This window comes from Gigantopelta aegis, chromosome 13 (assembly GCF_016097555.1).
Source record: "Gigantopelta aegis isolate Gae_Host chromosome 13, Gae_host_genome, whole genome shotgun sequence".
In the NCBI taxonomy this organism is placed as follows: Eukaryota; Metazoa; Mollusca; class Gastropoda; order Neomphalida; family Peltospiridae; genus Gigantopelta; species Gigantopelta aegis.
In genome coordinates this window covers 10,985,913-10,997,148 of record NC_054711.1, presented here as the reverse complement: position 1 = coordinate 10,997,148, position 11,236 = coordinate 10,985,913, and the positions used below count along the sequence as shown (strand labels likewise).

At 40.9% G+C, this 11,236-nt stretch overlaps 1 long non-coding RNA gene across 1 annotated transcript; it reads left to right on the top strand.

The window, feature by feature from the left end:
- The first annotated feature begins 462 nt into the window (after positions 1–462).
- LOC121387854 lies at positions 463–9,920 on the top strand. Its single transcript, XR_005959894.1, has 4 exons — positions 463–495; positions 4,681–4,809; positions 5,042–5,194; positions 9,811–9,920. It is a non-coding gene; the product is annotated as an uncharacterized LOC121387854 (long non-coding RNA).
- The last annotated feature ends 1,316 nt before the right edge of the window (positions 9,921–11,236 follow it).

Here is an 11,236-nt window from a genome sequence, read left to right as displayed (position 1 = left end):
GAATGGCCCTTGGGATGGTAATTCTAGTGAGTTATTATGGAGAAATGTTTTAGTGGGTTATTTTGCAGGGCGTTTTGTTTGATGGATTTTGATTTCGTCAATCCAGTGGCCCTTTATATTTATGGTAATGGTCCGAAAAGAATTTAACACTATTTTTATACATTTTTTATAGTATTAAACAAACCTCTTGTTGAACAAAGTTTACTCTTAATTCATACTGGAACAGAATCTTATGCAAGGCTTTTATCTTATTATATAATATGTGCACAGACAAATTTCGCAGAAATGGTGTTATGGTGTACAGTTCTCTTGATGGAAGCCTAAAACCCACTGATCACCTATGTGGTTCAGCAACACGGTCCAGTCCAGATGTGACGTGGATCGCATGTGACAACACAGCTAGATACATCACACTTTACCAAGATACATACAACAGTCTAAACTCTAGGCAGAAGGGTGACACGGCGATGGATTTTTGTGAAGTACAAGTGCTTGGTAAGCCAGACTATTCGTTGCCTCTCTCATTCTTACTTCAATTAGATTTCTATCATTCTAAAATATTACCACACAGTGCCCCATGGTGTTTTAAAAGCCGAGGTATATATTGTTCTGTTTCAATAGTTGATATTTATTTCTTGTTCTGTGCATTAAAAATTAATTTATTCATATATTATGTAGTATTAAAAATGTTAATAGTTATCAGTTGAGTGTCAAATCACCTAGTGATATCTACGTGATTAAATTAATATATAAAGGATTCGACACGAGTATTTTTTAATATGGAAAATATCAACCGAGTCTATGTTAATCGGTATTTGTCGAGACAAATACCGATTAACTAGACGAGGTTGAAATTTTACGTGTTAAAAAACACGAGTAGCGAATTCTATTTATCTTACAACACTTCTAAAATAACATTTTAATTATTTTTTTAGTAAATCACAGTACTAAAGTCGCCGCCATCTGTAATATGACGTCATCACGACTAGCTCAGATAAGTTTGACGTCACGCATTTTAAACAAATCTTTGAAAACGTTACGCTCAGGTACGTGGGTCTTGTTGGCTTGTAAGCAAATGACCCATCCACAGCAACACATTACCTAGAGACCTTGCAAATTTGCATACAATTATTAACCGGGTTAATAAAGTAAATGATCACATGGGTTTATGACATGGATATCATGGGTAAGTTATAGGATAAATTAATGTATTATATATTCTCCATTACGACTTTGGGTAAGAGACGTATTGGTTCTGCAAAACTGAACAAATAGAGGATAATAAATGAGTTACCAGTTATTATTAAATTTATGTCCCAAATTAAATAATTATGACTCCACGGGACATAAATTTGATAGTAACTGAAACCATGTTAGTTATTCTATTTATTACCTCAGCTATTGGTTTTTTCATTCTCTAGATGCCTTTTACTTTCGATAGCCATACATGCATGTTTATATAGAACTTGTACTACAAGCCACTTTACATCCTGTTCTCTTTCATCCTGTATTGTCATAACTTCGTATTTTTTCCTTCCGAGGGCACCAAACATAACTCTTTTTGTTAATGGATGCATGTATCTGGATCTCCAACAAATATGATCGACGTTTCTGCAGTGCAGAGCAGGGTCAGAAAATTAGTTTTAGTAGAGAGAGAGAGGGGGGTGGGGGGGGGGGGGGGGGGGGGGGGGGGGGGGGGGGGGGGTGTGATTAAAAAAATAACTTTGCTCTGTATTGAACATTTTAATTACACAAACTGAAATGAGTTTGTCAACATTCCGCAGGAATTAATGTTTAACTATGCTCAACTACTAAAAACCTTATTAGAGACCGGCGCTTATTAGAGACCGGCGCTTATTAGAGGCCCGGCGTTTATTAGAGGCCGGCGCTTATTAGAGGCCGGTGCCTATTAAGAGGCCCGAGGCCCGGCGCCTATTAGAGGCCGGTGCCTATTAGAGACCGGCGCTTATTAGAGGCCGGTGCCTATTAAGAGGCCCGAGGCCCGGCGCCTATTAGAGGCCGGTGCCTATTAGAGGCCGGCGCTTATTAGAGGCCGGTGCCTATTAAGAGGCCCGAGGCCCGGCGCCTATTAGAGGCCGGTGCCTATTAGAGACCGGCGCTTATTAGAAACCCGGTACTTATTAGAGGCCCGGCGTTTATTTTGTTGCAAAGTGTTATAGGCCCGGCGCTTATTAGAGACCGGCGCTTATTAGAGGCCCGGCGTTTATTTTGTTGCAAAGTGTTACAGACCCGGCGCTTATTGGAGGCCGGTGCTTATTAGAGGAAACACGCTACCTGCAAATGATCGGCCACCACCAAATGAACAAAAAATAGTTCATTTTAAAAAGAAACCACTCAATGATCAGTGACCTAATGATGTTAACACTGTAAGAGTTTTAATGATATACAGTCAAGCCTGTCCTAGCGGCCACCTGTAATCAGCGGTCACCTTCCGGAAACGTCCACGTTTTCACTCCCAAACGATTTTTAATGCACTCGTAATAAATGGTCACCTGTCTGATGCAGTCAGCGGCCATCTAGATCGGATCTCAAAGCGCACACATACCTGTGTTAAGCGGCCGCAGATATAATGTTTACTATTATATAACAACTGCAATTTTAAAGATGTTATTAACTAACAGAGACTTTTTAACGATTGTAATTACATATTTCATATTTTTCTGTATAAAATATTAATGGCTATGTATTAAACGTGTTTCTGTTCGTTCTAATATTTGTACTAGGTTAAATTTAATTTTATTTCCTAAACTATGTTTGTTTTTCGTACGTACGAAATTATTTGAAAATAAAATCCAGTTTGGGCTTCTTACAAATATTAAGACGGCCAGAAAATCATTGAATATACAGATACTAATATTCTAAACGAGACAATATATTTAATATGTACGTTTAATCATAAAAATATGTTATTAGTCGGAAACATCTTACAATGCAGCAAACTCAGGAATGTCCCTTTAAGGTCTTTGATACATATTTATTGGTCGTGTTGATAGATAGATAGATCGATAACAATTTAACGTGTCCATATACCACTAGGGTTTCGAACACGCCCATCCAGAGTCCAACCTCCGATAAGATCGGTGGCCTGACTCGGAATGAGGGGAGGATTGAGTTGAAAATGGGCAGAATTTTGAAGATAGCTATTAGTAAAAAAGTTAATAGATTAAAAAAAAAAATTAAATAAAAAGTTACAAGCCAAAAATAAAAAGAATTGACTGCTCGGCCGAATATTTATATAATTTGGAGCATTTTAGATGGACAGTCCAAAAATAAATAAGAGAAAGAAGAGAGGATCGGACTATTTAAGAATATTAAAAAAGAGAGAATAATTTCGACATATAATTTTGAACGGAGGTATAAAAGTTTAAAGTCCAATAAATGGTCCGGGCCGGGGGGGGGGGGGGGGGGGGGGGTGCGTGTGAGTTTAAGGTGGGCGGAATTTGCAATACGAATTTAATAGTTAGGTCAAAGACCTAAAGCCAAAATGAGCTCATTCATACAACTCATGTCTGGACAAAAATTTAAGTCCAAAGAACAAAATTAGACTGCTCGACCGAAACGGTTTTAAGGTGATTTGAGCAATTTAGACGGGCTGCCAAAATAAAGTGCGTCAGACTGTTTACAAAAAAAAAAAAGAGTCCAACTAAGCCCTTGGAACGGTTGGCGACTACGGGGACGAGATGAAGTGCTTGGCGTTGAACTGTGGCACCAGTTTCCTCCAACGGTGGGCTAGCAAGGTCTTAGCTAGCTCGACGTAATGGGCGCCGGCGATGATCTTCAGTACTCTGTGGATGGTGTAGTTGTCCATGTCTTCGAAGAGTATTCCCTGTCTGTAGAGATCATCTCGGCGCGACGTCACCACAAGTGCAAACTTCCCGTCTCGTAGTTCCATGGCGTGGATGGCACACTCAACTCCGTCAGGAAACTTCTTAAAGTTGCCCTCAGGAATGCCTCCCGGCAATGAGCTGGTGTCCGAGGTGTCCCCGACCAAGTATCGAGCGTACTGGCCATTGATCTTGGAGATGGCTAGGCTCCAGGCGGCGTCCCTGCCCCGGGCGGTCGCGGAAGGCCGGGCCTTGGCTGGCTGGTCGCGGAGCCCCCCGGGGGTGGGGGACTCGACGCCGACCGCCTCGAAAGGGTTGGAACGGGAGACGCACGCCGTGGAGTTTCGCAGATCGCTGTGTCCAACTGCGGCGTCGACTGGTCCACTGGCTCAGTCTCTTCAGAGTTATCTGCGTCGGCTGGCACTGGTTGGTCGGGTCCCGGGGGTGGGGGCGGCGACGCAGACAGGACCGCCGCTGGCGGTTGAGCCGCCAGTTTAGGTCCCCCCTGAGCCGTCCCTGGTGCAGGTTTCCTCTTCCTCCTTCCTCTTCCCTTCCTCTTCGTCGTGTTTGTTACCGCGTCGCCATACACCAAAGTCACGGTTGCCCGTGAGCCAATGTAAGCGACGCGGTACTCTAACAAAGAGCCGTAGCTTGCAGGTGGGGGTGGGGGGGGGGGGGGGGCAACTCGAGAGAGCAGAGCAACACGTCTTTCCTCATCGAAGGCATAGCTCGGAGTGGTCGTGTTGAAAACTGACTGTGTTATGTACGATTTGACTTGGGTTGGCTCAATTTCACATTCCTTTGTATAACGTTTTTGTAAATGTTTTTTTTATAGTCTGTGATGCTGGCACCTTTGGTAATGGCTGCAATACGTTCTGTCACTGTCGAAATGGACCGTGTAGCTATGTAACTGGAGAATGCACAGGAGGATGTAAACCAAACTGGAGTGGACAGACGTGTAGTGGTATGGTATAACTCATAACAGACAAAACATATAGCTCGTTTGTATTATATGGGACAGACTATAGTTGTTCAATTTCAGTTTATTCTTTTGAAGCTCATTTTCATTTACCATTTAGAATTTATGTTTATGCATTTTTATTCTACACACAATGATAATATATGTAACTAATACATAGTGTTGGGAGTAAAAACATATGCACCAATTCTTGCACTTCGTACTTCTACATTTTCAGTGTGTGATTCTAACCACTATGGTCCTCTGTGTGAGAAATCGTGCTCCAGCAGACACTGTGACGAGGCACGTGGTAAAGCATCATGTAACAAAACGACTGGAAAATGTGAAAACGGATGCACAGCGGGATGGGTGGGAGAAGACTGTTTAAAGGGTAACAGTAAAACAATATAAATTATCAAAGAAATCAGTAAATGAATTGTATATTAAAAAACCCACACCACAAAAAATGGGCATGTTTGTCAAGTCATGACCACAACATATTTACTGTTGACAGTGTCAGTGATTAGAAAACCCTAAATAAAACAAAAATATATTTCACCAAACTGATATTTCCTCTTTGATAAAATATTGTAAAATATTTGTTTTCATTATGACTGATATGTGGGTGAATAAATTCATTAAAATTAATGCAAGCTCCATGGTGATTACCACATTTGAAGTGATTTTGTTCAACTACTTGTATAATTTGATATTAATCACACATGCGTTAATGGGTAGTGTCTGTAACCATTTCCACAGTAGTATGTGTCATCAGAAGGCATATATATATATATATACACACACACATATATACATCAATACATACATACATACATACACACATACATCTCCCTGCAAAAAAATAAACTGAGTGTATGACGCGTTCTTTGTCCGAACGCTAGAAAACCTTGAGTGCAAAACTGCTGTTGAAAATGATTTGTTGATAGATTATTAACGTATCTAACCGTGTTTGTACAAAATAGTGTAATTTAGAAGTGTGGCCATCAATTGAAATGGCGATACTGAATAAGATAGGCCGTTATATACTACTCAAAAGAATTTAAGGGTCAGACGATATTTTCGACATTATTTTCTGAATGTCAATTATATTAGCTAGACCATAATGTCACGCATGGTATTGTTCCATTTTGACGAAAGTGGGTCTAAGCAACCCATAAATGAATTAAAATCCACTGTCATTGACACTGTCGACTAGTTCTAATGAGGGAAACATGCTTACATTTGCACGTAAATTAGGGCGAAAGCGAAAGGTCTGCTAAGTGCCCATAACTTGCTTTTTCACAAAGCGCTTCATTTGCACGCTTTACACGTGTATTCCATGTTCCCAATGCTGAATTTCCGTATAATTGGAGCTTGCGTTCGTGTACGGTGCACACTCCAAATTCGACAATGGTACGACTTCAACTGACTATCGAAGATCGAGGAAGGGCTATTGCTTGGCTTCAGGATGGCAATACGCAAAGCAATGTTGCTCTGAGACTTGGTGTCAGTTAGTGTCGTTGGCCGACTGTGGCAACGGTACCAAGCAACGAATTCTGTTCGAAATCGTCCACGTTCGGGAAGACCCCGAAGCACTACAAATAGAGAGGACCGCTACATCACCAATATGGCTCTACGTCAACGCACAACCACTGCACGCCGATTACGTGACAATCTGCGGACTGCGACTGGAACTCGAGTGTCTGATCAAACCATACGCAATCGTCTGAGACCCAATAATCTACGCTGCCGTCGCCAGGCTGTTCGACCACCACTCCTACCACGTCACAGAACGGCCAGACGTCACTGGTGCACGCTTCATCTGCGGTGGCAACGTGTTCAGTTGGGTCGAGTGATGTTCACTGATGAGTCCAGGTTTAGTCTCCAGTTCAACGACGGTCGGGTTCGTGTCTACAGACGTCCTGGGGAGCGCTTCGCTGACGTTAACGTTAGACAACGTCACCGGTTCGGTGGTGGCAGCGTCATGGTGTGGGGCGGCATCTCTATCCACCACAGGACCCCCCTCTATGTGGTGATGGCAATCTGAATGGAATCCGCTATCTGAATGAGATTATCCGGCCGTTGGTTCTCCCAGGCCTTCAGCAGATTGGCGGCGGGGCAGTTCTGCAGGATGACAATGCCAGACCCCACCGCGCCAGGGTGGTAACGGACTTTCTCAGACAACAAGGTATCGCCAGGATGGATTGGCCAGCATATTCGTCTGACATGACCCCAATAGAGCACGCCTAGGACGAATTAGGCAGGAGAGTTCGGGATAATCACGCCCCTGCGGCCAACCTTCATGATCTGGGTCAACATCTTATGGCAGAGTGGCAGGCCATTCCCCAAGAGTTCTTCAGACGTCTGATCAACAGCATGAGGCAACGATGTGTCGAGTGTATTCGCGCCAGGGGTGGATTCACACACTATTAAACGAATGTTCTAATGTGTAAAATCCATGTTTGACAACCTTCAACTTTGACAGCATGTCATGTGACTTTCTTGTATACAGTGACGTTTATTTGTGTTTTTTTGTAAATATGGAACAATAAATAAAAAATTTGGTGTAGTTTACATCATCAATCTATTACACTCTGAAACTTATTTGGTTATAAATTTTTGACCCTTAAATTCTGTTGAGTAGTATATATTTGTGCCTATTGTGTACGAAGCCAAAACGATGTCGTCGAACTGCTACTCTTGTTTTACGGCCCTACGTATACAATTTCAGCGTTACATCTAGTCAATTCCATTCACTCAGCTCAATCTTTGCTGGACCGATCAACAATTCACTTATTACTGTGAATTTCAAAACCTCATTAGCTAACACTTCATCCAAGCTTCGCTCTAAAATCTAAACTGTACATTCATGACGCCTCGTTGCTCACTGTGACATCGTTTAAGTTTACGTGTGACGTAGATCACTTGCTGACCCAATTCTTAGGAAAAAAAACGCTGTAGCAGGGTCTTGACATCTGCCTACTTCTGCGTTGCGGCTTGTTTACAGTTGGTTTGTAATAAATAAAATACTAAACTAGCTTGCCTGTCCTACCATTTTTATGAAACTCGAGAAGTGTTTGTATCCGACTCATATCTCATATATATATCTGACTCGTTTCATAAAAATGGTATGACAGGTAAGCTTGTTTGGTATATATATACACCTCGTCATAAATATCGCACCACCCAATTTTGTTCACTAAGTAAAACTGGATCTTCAGCCTCATAAAAATGGTGCTTAGAAAAGCACATTAAACTGTTTATATGGCCTCATGTGAGCGTTCAGTCAGAAAATTTACAACACAAGACCGAATTTGAGCACTAAATGAGGGTTTAATTGTAGCAAAGTAAAGTTCACTAAAATCACCGTAAAATACGGTGAAATAAGTATGGCTGCCGGGGTCGTTACAACAGACACACAACACAGTTCACATTTCATTAATGTCAAACACACTAGTAAGGTCCACAATGACTGGCTAACTCAGTATCTGGTGTAACTGCCTCGCACTTGGATAACATGTTCTACACGCCTTCTCATGCTTGTCACCAGACGTCTGATGCTCTGTTGAGGGATCTGCTGCCACTCATCATGCAATGCATGGGTCAATTCCTGAAGGTTCTGAACTGGAGGATCCCTTGCTCTCACCCTACGTCCCAAAATGTCCCACAAATGCTCAATAGGATTTAGGTCTGGACTTCTGGCAGGCCATGGTAGTGTCTCAATGGCGTTGTGTTGGAGATGCTGAACAACAGCTCGAGCACGATGTGGTCTGACATTATCGTCCATGAAGACTGGACGTGTGGCGATAGCATGGTTATCGAAATGAGGCACAACAGCACCGTCCAGGATCAAGTTCTGGTACATCTGTCCATTCAGTGTTCCGGGAACTGTGATGAGGTCAAGTTTACAATCATAGGAACAACACCCCCACACCATGACGGATCCACCCCCAAATGGAACCTCAGCTTGAATGTTCCTCTGATCATATGCTGTGCCTCTCTGCCTCCAAACTCGTGCCCTCCCGTCTGTATGATGCAGCAAAAATCTGCTTTCATCGGACCAGTGGATCCTTCTCCATGTCCTCAGGTTCCAGCGATTACGTGCTTGGCACCAGGCTAAACGGGCATGGCGGTGCTGATTTGTGAGGAGTGGACGTCTGATTGGTCGTCTTGCTCTCAATCCTGCAGAATTTAGGCGTCGTCTGATGGTGCTGATGGACACTCTGTTGTATGGATGCCATCCATGTCGCAGCTGTGTACAAGTAGACTTTGGGCTTCGTCTGGCTTGGCGTACGAGAGCACGGTCTTCCCTGTCATTGGTTTTTCTGGGACGTCCAGACCTCGGTGCATCCTTCACTTCACCGGAAGCAGTATGTTTACGTATTAGCCTGCTGATGACAGTGTGATTAATGCTCAATTGTGTTCCAATAGCACGACATGACATACCAGTCTGGTGCATACCAATAATTCGCCATCTTTGGTTCAGAGGCACTGGACGCTTGGGCATTTCACTGGTTGGTCAAAATAAAGCTTAATTTATGCCTAAAATCAAATTTTAGCTGTGTCTGCCAACATAACATACACCAAAAGAGGCTATGTGCATACTGCATTGTTAGCAAACCGACCCCCGGATCAATCATGCTCGACTGAGCATGCACGTGCAGCTCGGAACAGGGTGTGTTTGTGATATTATGTTCACAGATGTTGTAGTATATTAAATATATACTTGTAGTTTAAAAAACCGAAACTTATATTTTCTAATTTTACTTTAAAATGTGCGGTGCGATATTTATGACGAGGTGTATATATATATATATATATATATATATATATATATATATATATATATATATATATATATTCTTAATTACGACTGAATTGTCGATTAATAAATGCATTAAATTACTCAACATTTTAGCCCAGAGAGTAAATGCGCCATTATAACTAAGCCTTGTTTATAACGGTGATTATTCTTGAAGGTGAATATTTGTTAAATATTTTGTTTAGCGTGTGACCCTGGCTCTTTTGGAAAGGGGTGCACTCAGTTCTGCCACTGTCGAGATGGACCGTGTAACTATGTGACTGGAGAATGTACTGGAGGATGTAAACCAAACTGGATTGGGATGACTTGCAGTGGTATGGTATTACTTATTAAATATACAGTAACCGGTTCGGGCGTGGTGTGGGTTATATGGTAGCGTTGCCGTGACCGGATATATTTCTAAGTGCAACTACTAGTTGGTCAAAGGCACCACACACCGATCGGCCAGATATTTATACAATAAATAAGCTTTCCATTCAACAAAGAATTATCTTTGTTGACATTAATAACACACTACTAAAAAGAGCAAGATCAACAAATGATATAAATAACACTAGATTTACTTACATAAATACATTTGTACTCCTGGGGCGAAATCAAAAAGGGACGAACAGACGGACGTGGTAAATCAGTAACACAAGTCTATCTCGCGATTAACAAGGCGTCCCAATATATATTTTGATCACTGTATTAATTACGTCTATTTGTGTTATAGCCAGAAATAGGTTAAACAAAAAATATTTTATTGAAATTAATCTAAATTGAAGTTAATTTCTACGCCACAGGAGTTCTAAGCACAAAACGGGATTTTGTTGTTTACTATGGCGTGAGGGCGGTTCCAAATAATTTTCAGTCAAATTAAAGTCTAATTGTTTAAGATATTAATTTATATAATCATTTCCAGTTAGATAATATCCTTATATGTCTTGTACAACTAATTTTCTACTTAGTAAGACATATTTATTTAGTTGTGATCTAAAACTAAATCAAAATATCAAAACACGTACCCGTCAATGCCAAAAATAGAACTCGTCTTGATGTCTGCTTCAACGGTTTCTTCAAAAAGTACAATATTATTTATTAATTTCCAACAGGATCACTTTTATTTTATAAAAGTAATCATTGTAAATAAAGGAAAGGTATTATTTTATTATTAATTTAAGTTAACTTATAAAGGACAATACACACAACTGGTCACTTCCGGTTTGTTTACAAACATAACCGGAGTTTGCCAACATGGTGTTTCTGGATAGAAATGGTACATTATTGTTTTATAAATAAATTGTTTTAGTCTGATATGCTGTAACAACTACCATAAGCAAATAGCAGAAGTATCATAAGTCTCGAGTTAATTTAAGCGTCAGCAATAGATTTTTGAACTGGTTTTTTCTGAAACTTAGCAAATGTTTGCGAGAGCAACCATTTAAACAAAATGCCATCCTCATACAACCATTTAAGTGTAGCTTTTTATCACCCATTTAAGATTTATGTCTATGCAGTGCATTTGTGTTTAAACACAATGATAGGCCTAATGTACGTGAATGTAACAAATATCATTAAGACTAGAAACAGTATGACACAATTCATTATATGTGTAGTTCTGCGTTTTCA